The 12,963-nt window shown below is 43.7% G+C and overlaps 1 protein-coding gene across 2 annotated transcripts in view; it reads left to right on the top strand.

The window, feature by feature from the left end:
- The window catches only part of atp2b2 (ATPase plasma membrane Ca2+ transporting 2), a 396,677-nt gene that overhangs the window by 339,355 nt on the left and 44,359 nt on the right, over positions 1–12,963 (top strand). The gene's annotated exons all lie outside the window — the stretch shown is intronic.

The raw sequence follows: 12,963 nt of genomic DNA, 5'->3' as shown, positions 1-12,963 counted from the left end.
CAAAATCTCCATTGGAAAGTAGTTCATTTTGCTTCAAGAGAGTTTTAATAGTGCAAACTCCCCATTCTACTGCACCATTAGATTGTGGATCTTCTCAGGAACTGTGAGATGTTGAAATGCATAATTCCTGGCAGAATGAGTGAAGTATCGATTAGTGAGTTGTGGGCCCTTGTCAGACACCACCTGGCCCAGGATGCCATGGATGGCAAAGGTTTCTTTCAATGAAGTAATGACTGAATGAGTGGTCATTGTGTGTAACTGCTTCGCTTTGACGCACTGAGAGAAGTAATCACCAATCAGAAGGAAGGATGTGCCATTGGATACGAATAGATCTGTTCCCTACGGCCTGGTAATAAACTGTCTGTGGATAAGGGGCTCCCTCGGGACTGGAATGTGCAGTGCACATCCTGACAGTTTAAAATTGATATTCCCAGCCACCACGCTGCAGACTGAGCCCGCGCTCTCCACTTTCTGATGCCCAAGTGACCTTGGTGGATTCGTTGTAAGATCTCCGGCCAAGAATGAGACGGGAATGACCAACCGCTCATCATACACTAGCAGATCATCAGTTGCAGTCAAGTGTTTCTGCTGTTCAAAGTAAACTTTCATTACATTGCCAACTGACTGCTGCAGTGGCCAATCTTGTACTAACAGATGCGGATGTAATCTTTGTCTTGTGTCAGCTGCAGTTGTATTTGTTGATGCATTTTGGAGCTCGCTGTAGTTGTGTTGTCACCAACTGGCAATATAACTTGAGCCTGTCAATCAAATTGACATTATGGGCGGAATGTTGCCATCCTGCCTGCCACGCGAATCGTAGCGGGCGGGACACGGACCATGCAAAGGGCCGTTGACCTCAGACGGGATTTTCCAATCTTTCTTCCCAGTTGTACCCTGGGCAAGGACATCATCCATATGACAGATGACTCCTTTTAGGCCTTGTGAGATCGTGCACTGAAAGATCCCGGGTGCTGAAGGGATGCCGAAGATCAAACAGTTGCAGCGGAATCTGCCAATGGGGTGATTAATGTTGTCAGTAGCTTAGATTTCTCATTTAATGGAACCCGCTAGGAGCCGGGGCTGGCATCAGTTTTTGAGAATGTTGCACTGTTGGAGAGTTTGGTCAAAGAGGCCATTTGGCCCGTTGAGCCTGCACTGACAACAATCCCTGTAACCCCAAGTATTTACCCTGCTAGTCCCCCTGCCACTAAAGGGCAACTGAGCATGACCAATCCACCTAACCTGCACATCTTGGACTGTGGGAAGAAACCAGAGCACCCAGAGAAAACCCACGCAGACATGGGGAGAACGTGCAAACTCCACACAGACTGTCGCCCAAAGCCAGAATTGAACCTGGGTCCCTGGTGCTCTGAGGCAGCCGTGCTAATCATTCTGCCACCCGTGCCTCTGATTGACTATTTGGATGGATTTTTCCAAAGTCAGGTCTTCTTTAGATTGGAGAACTTCCAAAGGAATATCATCAGCCACTCCCATTAAGGTCACCATAGTCACAGCCTTCAGCCGATCAGTATAACTCATTTATGAAAGAGTCTACGGTTACCCACGGCTTTCGGACACTCTTGTTAAATTTTGCTCGCTCACAAATGTCATTGTTTCTTAGGTTAAAGTAGGTGTCAAAAACTTCATAATTTCTTCAAAGTTATTGGAAGATGCATTTATTCCTTGTCTGGCACTTATGTCATTGTCTATTGGACCTACTGAATATAGTCGTGTATTCACTTGTCCAACCTCTGTCTTCTCATTCAAGCCTGATGCTATCATGTATCTTAAGAATCGCATTCTCCATTACACTCAATTTTCCACCCAGTCTGGCCTTCCCATCTGTCTTAGTTGGTCTGGCAGTGATGATTTACCATTCAGAACGGTTTTCAGCATGGGGAATTAAGGTTTTTTTCTTCCAATGCTTGTCGGGATTTGATGGGCTCCTGTTATGATTACAGAACCATTTTAAACTTCAATGATTCTGCCGAAAATCTTTGTTTCGACCAGCTCGTTGCATTCCTGGAGAATCAATTTTTTGCTCTAACTTATCTTTTAAATTTTGTTTCTGCGTTCACCTGTGGTCGCAGTGTGTTATGGAGCCGACTTGGAATCAAGGCTGCAGTGGTCTCCAAGCGGCGCTCAGTAAACAATTGGTCTGCCAGTGCTAACTGATTATTGTGCCAAATGTAAAAGCTTATTTCAGCCTTTTTGGGGGGTTTGCTACCCTGTCTATGATGTGGCTAGGTTCCTTGTCTCTCCTTTCAATCAGGTCCTGAAATGAACCTCCACATGCTTTGTTGGAGTCCTTTTACAGACCAAAATGGATCTTTCTTCTGCCTTTCAGCCTGCACCCATGCAATGGAGTTTCTTTGGAAATTTCCAGCTTAGGATCTTCAAGTTAGACACACTCCTCTCTGGTTAGAGAGCAATTTGTTTGCTTCTTCACTGTTACAGATTTTGGGGTCCTTCACCTGCTGCCACTTTGTTGTATTGTGTGTTATCTCATGAAGATGCCTAGATATTGTATGGTTGAACAATAAGTGTTGATTAATAGCACTTACTTACATATAGGATACAACCTTAACTAGGTGCTACTTTCATGCCGACTTTGCCAGACTCACCACTGCACTCTACTTCTCCCATCTGAACCTCTAGATCATAAGGTGGCCAGTACTGTTTCCCCAGTTCACTAATGTCCTTTAGGGAAGGAAATCTGCCGTCCTTACCTAGTCTGGCTTACATGTGACTCCAGAATCACAGCAATGTGATTGACTCTCAACTGTCCTCCAAGGGCAACTAAGATGGGCACCAAATGCTGGCATGTCCCACGAATGAATAAAAAAGTGTCCCACATTAACCCTCACAGCCCTGAACACCCGAATACTATGATATGATATATAATATGATTACACTGTGTTTTGCTGTCACTGATAGTTGAGTCTACATTTAAACATTTTGAATCATTGCCAATGTTCAGACTCTTTATACATTAATGAACGCATGCTCATCATACCAACATTATGAAGGGGGAACCAGATGCCTGAAGGATTTCTCTAAAGTCAAAATCTGCAGCATTTACTCCTTGCTGAGTAAAATAATTTAATTACCAGACTGGTATTAAGGCCAATTCAGAATGATCATCAACAAGGTTGAAGATTTAAGATGGAGATGAGGAGGATTTTTTTTCTCTCTCACAGAAGGTCATTAACCTTTGAAACTCACTTCCCCAGACAGCAGTGGAAGCTGCGTCATTGAATATGTTCAAGGCTGAGTTAGATAGAATTTTGATCGACAAGGGAGTCCAGGGTTATGGAGGGCAGAGAGGAAAGTGAGCTTCAGGCCACAGGCAGATCAGCAATGATCTCATTACATGGTGAAGCAGGGATGGGGGGGTAAGGGGCTAAATGCTGCTTTTGCTCCTATCTACAATCCTACGGTCTTATATTCCTCACTATCGATTGTAAAATTGGGATTTTTAGCACAACTGTGAAAGAAATTAACACCATTTTGTACTTGGACAGGATATCTAAAAAAAAACTATCTCACTTGCAAAGGAAAGTCCACGAGGAGAATTAATAGAGGATATTCAAATTATGGAAGAGTTTTGACAGAATGAATCGACCAAGATTATTTTGTCTGGTTAAGGAGTCAGCAGTAAAGAATTATCGGTTTAAAATGATCATTAACAAAGTGAATAGAAAGCATATGATAGAGAAGGAATTGATGTGAAGCTGGTCATCATGTTTCAGGGGGGATTGGGAGTTTAGGCCCAGGAGCGGTGGCCATTAGGGGTCAGGACGAGGATCTGGGCAATTGGCAGGTGAGGGTGACGTTAGGTTGGTGGGTGGAGTTGGAGCAAAGGCGATAAATCCCCTTAATGGGAGAGTGCTCTTCCTGACTCCACATTGAAATACGCTATCTGCCCTCTTGGTTAAGAGCAGCCAATGGACTGGCTTTTGGGGCCCTTATTTGCATGTGTAAATGGTCCACTGCCTGATCCAGGTGTGGGTAAAGGACATATTTCTTGCCCTTATCTAATATGGCAGATGATCCACCTCTAGCCAGAAACGTAAGCACACTTACTGCCCCTCACATTGGACCTTATTTGGCTGAGTGGTAGCCACAAAACAGAATAGTACACCGATCAGTTTCTAGCTCCTTCTTGTTGGTGCATGTAAAAGTAGATTGGAATGGTAATGAGTGTACTTTGCGAGAAGACTGTGATGGCCTATATATCCGTGTCGAGCATAGCTCTTGGGAATCGGATCCTTCTGCTCAATTTGTTGCTTCAACTTGGCCTATGAGGTAACTTATAAAGCTCTATTTCAGTCATAGGATTTGGGATTTTTAATTTAAACCCTCATTAATTTTTCATTATTTTGAAATTACTCCAGGAACTTTCAATCATTATCACAGCTTTTTTTCCATATATATTATATACAATATATATTGTATGAATATATATGGAGCTCAATATATTCATCATTGCAGTTCAGTTCTCTTCTGTTCAAACGACTATGTATAAACCATGAGTACTGTGACATTGAGATCTATGACTTTGTAACATCCATTCTCCTTCATTCATTTTCCTCCACATGCCGTTAATGAGGTCAGTGCAGCAGTGGGAAAACAGTGCTGTTTCCTGCCTATTTTTGTAGCTGGTGCCTTGTGACCTTCCATTCTGTGTTGTAAATAACACATTCTTCTCATTATTGGCACGAACCACATAGAAGTTGCCCCTATAGATGTGACGTTTCCCTGAATATTACCACATAAGTTTTCATCCTGTGGGCTCTTATGCTATCTGAATTATAACATGTACTTACTTTAAAATCTGCTGCAATAGGACATTGTGTGATTCCAGATGAACATCTGTAGGGAATCTTTTCTGCTATCAACCACAACTGCTGCCTTCTTTACATCCACAACCCGGATTCACAAGAATAAAAGGGAAAGGTCAAAAAGAGTTAAGATGTGCTGGTGCCATGAGTTAATCTGGCACATCTGAAATGGCTTTGCGTTTCTTTACTAAATACGAGAAACATGGCCATTCTACAATTTGTTCTCTCCCATTATCTTTTTCAAAGTAAGGAAGGTAGATAGGAGAAGAGACATCATGGTTGATTCTGTAATCCAAATCCTATTCCCAAAGGTTCAAACCAACACTTAACTTTTACCTCCTTTCTTTTAGTAGTTCTGGACATTCTGCTAGTCCCAGCTTGAACATTCTTTATTAAATGTACCTGTTCCTCGAGTATTGTTGAACCTCAACTTGTCCATGTGGCTTTTGTGGCTATTAGCTCTTGCGATTAATGTTCCTTCTGTGTCTGAAAGTCTCAGAACCTTCTAAGCTCAAGGGAGTACAACCCAATCTTATGCAACCCCCCCTGATAATTTAACCTTTTAAGCCCCCAGTATAGAAACATAGAAACTAGAAGCAGGCAGAAGCCATTGAGCCCTTCGAGCCTGCCTCGCCATTCATTTTGATCAGACCTGATCTCGCCTTCCACCCCAGATCCCTTGATAGAATTCTGATAAATCGGCACTATATTCCCTCCACGGTCAAGATACCTTTCCTCAGGTGCAGTTCCAAGAACTGACCAGAATTTCCAGATGGGATCTGATCAAAACTGTATGTGACTCCCACTCCTTTGTACTCCAAGTCTTGTCAGATAATATTGCATTGGCCTTTCTGATTATTTGTTTGTACCTGGATACCTAAATCACTTTGCTTCCCAACAGTTTCAAGTCCTTCCCTCCAGACTGGATTACCTCATATTTCCATATATGGAATTCCATCTGACACAGTTTTAACCACTCATTTGATTGGCCTCTGTCCCTTTGTAACTTTTTGGTCCTCTCGACAAACTCACTGTTACTCCCATGTGCCATCTGCCAACTTGGGCGCTTAGCTCTCCACTCTTTCATCCAAACCGGTGATGTAACTGGCGAAAGGCTGAGGTCCCAGAACACTGAGGGATACCACTTGTGACATTTTACCCATGTGAGTATGTTTCCTTTAACCTTAATCTCTATCTTCTTAACTTGCAACCAATTACCAGTCCATGTCACAAGCTTGCCCTAGTTTTATCTGCTCTCCTTTTTGCTAATAACTTCTTATGGACAATGTTATCAATTGCCTCTTGACAATCTATATGGACAACATCTGTGGACACTCTCCTCTACACTTTGTTAGTGACCTCCTCCAAAGGTTAGTCAGATATGAGCTACCCATCACCATCCAGGCCAGGAGTCTAATCACCTCCTACTTATTCAAATGCTTAATCACTCTGGGGGGTAGTTTTAACCCCTCACAAACACATGGATTGGGATTGAGTGGGATGTGCAAAGGTTTAAAATCTGAAACCTGATTCCAACCTGCCTGGTTTCAGTTTGAACGGAGGTGTGATGGAGGCTATTGGCAAACAGCCCACTTACAGGAGGCAGATTGGTCAATTAAATATTATAATGATGCTGCCTGCCTCAGACTTAACCACCGTTTAAATGTAACCTGGGCCCACCGGCTCAGGAAACCCCCCAGCTAAAGTGAGATGTGAGGACTGCTAGATCCATGAGTTGTAAATGCTATTCCGCTTACCTACTGGATCCAGCTTCACTGCTTCTCCAAACACACGTGTGTGGATTCGCCCCTTATCCTCCGACCCCTCCAATCTTCCCACTCCTGTACTCAGAGCCTTGATCTTTCCCCAATATCCAACCTTCCTCTAACCCCTCACAAACACATGGATTTGGATTTAGGGCAGCACGGTGGCACAGTGGTTAGCACTGCTGCCTCACAGTGCCAGGAACCCGGGTTTGATTCCCAGCATGGGTCACTGTGTGGAGTTTGCACTTTCTCCCTGTGTCTGTGTGGGTTTCCTCCGGGTGCTCCGGTTTCCTCCCACACTCCAAATATGTGTGGGTAAGGTGCATTGGCCATGTTAAATTGCCCCTTAGTGTCAGGGGTCTAGCTAGGGTAAATGTGGGGATGGAGCCTGTGTGGGATTGTGATTGGCGCAGATTTAATGGACTGAATGGCCTCCTTCTGTATTGTAGGATTCTACGAATCATCTCTAATGTTTATTCCCGTTCTCCCCCCCCCCCCCCCCCCCCCCCCGCTCCCTTTCCGATCCCTCCCTCCCCTCTGCTCAATGTGGTGCTGTGGCATAGTGGTTAACACTGCTACCTCACAATGCAAGGGACCCAGGTTCGATTTCAGCCTTGGGTGACTGTCTGGGTGGAGTTTGCACATTCTCCCCGTGTCTGTATGGATTTCCTCCGGGTTCTCCGGTTTCCTCCTACACGCCAAAGATGTGCAGGTTAGATGGAACGGCCATGCTAAATTGCTCTTTAGTGTCTCAAGATGTGTAGGCTAGGAGATTAGTGGGATAAATGTGTAGGGTTACGGGGATGTGATCCTGGTGTGATCCTGGGTAGGATGCTCTGTCGGTGGGCTCGATGGGCTGAATGGTCTTCTTTTGCGCAATAGGGATTCTATGATTATTCTCTCCAGTTGCAGCCAGGATTTGGTGTTAAAAATGATAATCAGGGCCTGCCATTAAATTCAGCACGATCTGAAGGAAACTTGTCCTTCTCGGCTTCCTCACCACAAAATGAGCACCTCCAAGGTAAAAGTGGGACCCCTGATGCACCATCAACCGAGCAAAGACTAGTTTGCATGCAAGAACAACTAGGCTTTTATTAGCAAAAGACTTGGAGCACACCCATGCCGATGAACTGGTCCAGACTGAGGCAGGGGGGTGGGGAGCAGTCGCCTTTATACCTGGACCGGGGGGGAGGAGTCTCGGGTAGGGCCGGCAGGGATGTGTCCAGGCATGTCACATATACAGGTAATAAGCTAACAGTGGTTTACCACAACCCCTATACTTGATAATATATTCTGGTGTCATTTCCATACCTGAGAGATCTCTAGTTAATCTGTTTCTCTTTTCCTCCCCTCAAGTCTCCCCAACCAACCATCTTAAATATTGACGTGATATTTAAAACTTTCCAATCACATCACACAATTACTGAATTTAGAGAGCCTTGGAAAATTATGGCAAAAGAACCTGCAATTTTTCATCTTGTTTTTTTAACACTCGTGGGTGGAAGCCATCAGCTCCCACAGATCTGTTTACCTTAAGACTCATGTTCTCCAATAACATTTTTTGCAAGTGTTATATTTTCTTGGTTCATCACCTTTTCTACTGCTGGTATTTTGTGCTCTGCACTGTGAACTTGGATGCAAACTATTAATTTAACAAGTTTGCATATACCTTATTATCTATTATAGTCTCACCTATGTCTGGGTGACACAGTGGCACAGTGGTTAGCACTGCTGCCTCATAGTGCCAGGGACCTGGGTTCAATTCCGGTCTTGGCTCCACTGTCTGTGTGGAGTCTGCATGTTCTCCCTGTGTCTGCGTGGGTTTCCTCTGCATACTCCAGTTTCCTCCCACAGTCCAAAGATGTGTGGGTTGGGTGGATTGGCCATGCTAAATTGGCCTTGAGTGACAGGGAGATTAGTAGGATGACTGCATGGGATTATGGGGATAGGGCTTAGGTGGGATTGTTGTTGGTGCAGGCTCAGTAGGCTGAATGGCCTATTTCTGTACTGTACGGATTCAAGATCTGCTTTCCATGAATATTTACTACTCTTTCTCATAAGCTATTTATAAAAACTTACACTGTTAACTTTGATAATTTTCCAAGTTATATTCATGCTTTTTTTTGTTGCATCCTTTTCACTTGCTTTGTAAACTTTTGTTACTTTTTAAAATTATCCCAATCTGCCAGATTTCCACTTTTATTACATTTGTGCAAGCCTTTTCCTTCAGCTTAAAGCTTTTCTTTAACCATTCTTTTTATGTTGTCAACAATTTGTCATTCCTTGTTGTAACAATGATAATGGCCTTGGCTAATCTCCTTATTGTCCTATCAATTTCATTATCACCAAAAAGAACTAGCGATGATAGCACTACTTTTTATAAGGAGTACGAAAAGTTTGGCCCAGGTTTTGCAGCCAATGGTGAAATGATGGCACTGACCTCAAAGAAAACAACCAACAAAGACCTAGGAGGGCGGGAACCTCATTCACATGCATTTTAATAAATTTTAATATTATTAACAGACCTTCCCACCACATGATCCCCCCTCACTGAATATTCAACCTCGCTGACATGATGTCACACTGGCAAGGTTTACAACAGCTTCAGAATAATGAGATTCAATCGAGGGGGAACCTGCCAGGGACAAACCCTGGCGCAAAATCGTCAAGTTCCTGTCAGGCTGGCACTCTGACCAATTATGGGAACAATTCCGCCCTGAGTGATCTCTGTGGTGTTGTTTTTCCAGATTACCATTCATATCTGGTGCCAAGAGATACCAGAAATACTGACTCAAGAACAGCTCCTTCTCTGCTGCAGTCAGACTTTTGAATGGACCTACCTCATATTGAGTTGATCTTCCTCTACACCCTAGCTATGACTGTAACACTACATTCTGCACTCTCTCCTTTCCTTCGCTCCTATGTACTCTATGAACGATCTGTATAGCTTGCCAGAAACAATACTTTTCACTGTATACCAATACATGTGACAATAATAAATCAAACCAAATCAAAATCAAAGGTGATTAAAAGCAATTGATATCCTTCAATTTTCAGCAAGTGAAATAAATGACTATAATAGGATTAAGATATATGCTAAATGAAGATATAAAATAAAGGCAACCCTTGTGAGAACGTTTTTAAAAATCCTTTCTTTAATCGTTGTGGAAAAGTTGACATTCCACAATTGTGAAATCGGGTTTCCAGTGCCAGTGAGGGCGCTCAGCAGTAATGAGGAAGTGAGAATGATGTTGCAAATCCAGCTACACCTTTTAAAGGCTTTTTACAAGGAGTCTAAAAGAATGGATATTCTTGTCAATTCAGTTTATTTCCATGGTTGCAGTTTAAGAGTTCCTCAGCCGTTTATCATCCAGAGAAGCTTCGACACAATGACAGCGACTTCTGGATATTGTGTTATTCTGCACATGAATGGACTCCTGAAATTGCTGTCACTTTCGCTGGTAGTAATAATCACAAAGACTGACAGTTTCATCATCATTACTATTGGAAAATCCAGGCGGTCATATCATCCCAAATGGATTTCTTTTAAGGAAACATTCATCAAATAGAATTGCGCTCCAACATGTGCTGGTTACGTTGCTTGGCCATGCTAAATTGCTCCTTGGTGTTAGGGGAATGTCAGGGGGATTAGTAGGGTATATATGTGGGGCTATGGGGATAGTACCTGGGTGGGATTGTTGTCGCTGTAGGCTCGATGGGCTGAATGGCCTCCTTCTGCACTGTAGGTATTCACTGATTCTATGATTCTACACAGAATCTACAGCGTACAAACTGGCATTTCTGCTCAACTGGTCTGTACTGGTGTTTATTCTCCACATGAACCATCTCCCAGCCTAATGACCTATTCCTATCCTTCACCAACATTTCTTTATTTCCTTCCCCCTTGTGCATAGATCAAGCCTTCCTTTAAATGATGCTCTCTTGCTTCAACTCCATGTGGCAGCAAGTTCCACATTCTTAGCCCACATTGTAAATAAGTTCCCAAGTTCTTCATTCCTTCTGTTGGTGAATGCCTTATGGCTACAACCGCTATCAAAAGTCACCAAAAGTGAAAACAGTCTCTCCACGTCTACCCTTCGTAATTCACAGAAGTAAATTTCTGCAGCGGCTGAAATTCTGAAATAAAAACAGAAAGTGCTGTAAATATGCAGCGCGTCAGGGCTGTGGAATGAGAAGCAAAGTTTACGGCCGGAGTTTTACTGTCCCGCCCGCCACAGGTGAGGGACGGACCATGGGAAGGTCTGTTGACCTCAGGCGGGATTTTACGGTTTCGGGACGAGCGAGGCCATAAAATCCCACCCAAAGCGTGAGGTTGGTGAACTTCCATCAAAACCTGAAAAAGTGAGAGACACAGAGGCTTGCAGCAAGTACGGAGGGAGAGGAGGAAAGAATAATATATCTGTCATAAGATGGAAGGTAAGAGACATTAAATGGCGAAAGGGATGATGGTGCAATGAAAACTTAAATGGTAATAGAAACATAGAATCCCCACAGTGCAGAAGGAGGCCATTCAGCCCATCGAGCCAACATCGACAACAATCCTATTCCTGTAAACCCACGTATTTAATCTGCTAGTCCCTTGACACTAAGGGATAATTTAACATGGCCAATCAACCTAACCACCATATCTTTGGAGAGTAGGTGGAACTGGAACACCTGGAAGAAACCCACACAGACATGGGGGAGAATGGGCAAACTCCACACAGTCACCTGAGAACGGAATTGAACCCAGGTCCCTGACAGACTGGTAAAGATGCTTACCTGACGAAGGAGCAGTGCTCCGAAAGCTAGTGGCTTTTGCTACCAAATAAACCTGTTGGACTTTAACCTGGTGTTGTGAGACTTCTTACTGGTAAAGAGCCAAAATATGGGTCTGCAGAAGAGTCACTCTCAATAATCAAATGATTTTGCTGTCCCTTGAGCTTCTGTCGAGATTCATCGGTAGATTGTAGGAGTCCAGGTCAGAGTGTGAGGGGATGGAGAATTAAAATGACCACAAGCTCGTGGACATGCTGACAGACTGAACAGGGGCGTGGAGTGATCACCCAAACTCTGTTTGGCCTCCCCAGTGCAGAGGTGGCAGCATTGAGAACAGCAACTAGAGTATATTAAAATGAAAGAAATGTAAGTAAATTGCTGTTTCATCTTCATGTCATTTTATAGCTTGTCCTTAGTTTTCTCTTTTCCCGAGTTGACTGTGTCAACATTTGCTCCTATTGTTTGCAGTTTCTGTCTCTGTGTTCTGAAATCTCTTTGCTCCTGTACCCAGTTGGTTTCTTGTCTTCCAAGGAAGAAGGGTCTGTTTTTGTCTGACCAAAGCTAACCACCCCCTACCTCCCTCCATTAAATGTATTTGTCATTTATCTGCCCACTCTGCAAACATGTTCATACCTTTGCTCTGATTTTTCTGCAGTGCTATATTCCTCAAATGCTACATTTCCCAAATTGGTATCACTCACAAATTTTCACACCATGCCCCCAATTCCTCAGCCCAAATTATTTATGTTTATGGTGGACAGCAGTGATCCTAATACAGACCTGCGGGGACAATGCTTCCTGTTTCCTACAGTTATGAGAAACTTTCCTTAACTTCCACCCTCGATGCCTTGCTTTGTTTTGTAGCCATGTTTCAAGCCTTACTGCAGTCTGACTCCGCAGCCACTGAACTAAGTCATGAGTCTTTTATGTGGGATCTTTATTGAAGGTTTCTAATGATTTTCTTCCTTTGATATAATCAAGGTGTGGGAAACATAACATTTGAAAGAGCAGAATACCTAAAATTAATTATTTTCTGTGTGAGGTGCTTAGTGCCAGGCTACCAGGCTACTTTCTTAACGTCTAACCTAATCTAACCTGTGGGCGGCACGGTGGCACAGTGGTTAGCACTGCTGCCACACAGTGCCAGGGACCCGGGTTCGATTCCCAGCTTGGCTACTGTCTGTGCAGAGTCTGCATGTTCTTCCCACGTCTGCGTGGGTTTCCTCTGGGTGCTCCGGTTTCCTCCCACAGTCTGAAAGACATGTGGAGTTTGCACGGTCTCCCTGTGTCTGCGTGGGTTTCCTCCGGGTGCTCCGGTTTCCTCCCACAGTCCGAAAGGCGTGCTGGTTAGGTGCATTGGCCATGCTAAATTCTCCCTCAGTGTACCCGAACAGGCGTCTGAGTGTGGCTGCTAGGGGATTTTCACAGTAACTTCATCGCAGTGTTAATGCAAACCTACTTGTGTCACTAATAATAAAATGAAAAATCCCTTTTGCTGTTTCTCTCTAGATGTTACATATTATAGTGAACTGTCCGAGACCTTAAGAAAATTGCTTTTGCTTTGGTAGTCAAAG

The sequence above is a fragment of the Mustelus asterias genome, chromosome 3, assembly GCF_964213995.1.
Source record: "Mustelus asterias chromosome 3, sMusAst1.hap1.1, whole genome shotgun sequence".
Taxonomy (NCBI): Eukaryota; Metazoa; Chordata; class Chondrichthyes; order Carcharhiniformes; family Triakidae; genus Mustelus; species Mustelus asterias.
Note: the sequence above shows the minus strand (reverse complement) of the source record. Positions and strands in the feature narration are given on the sequence as shown.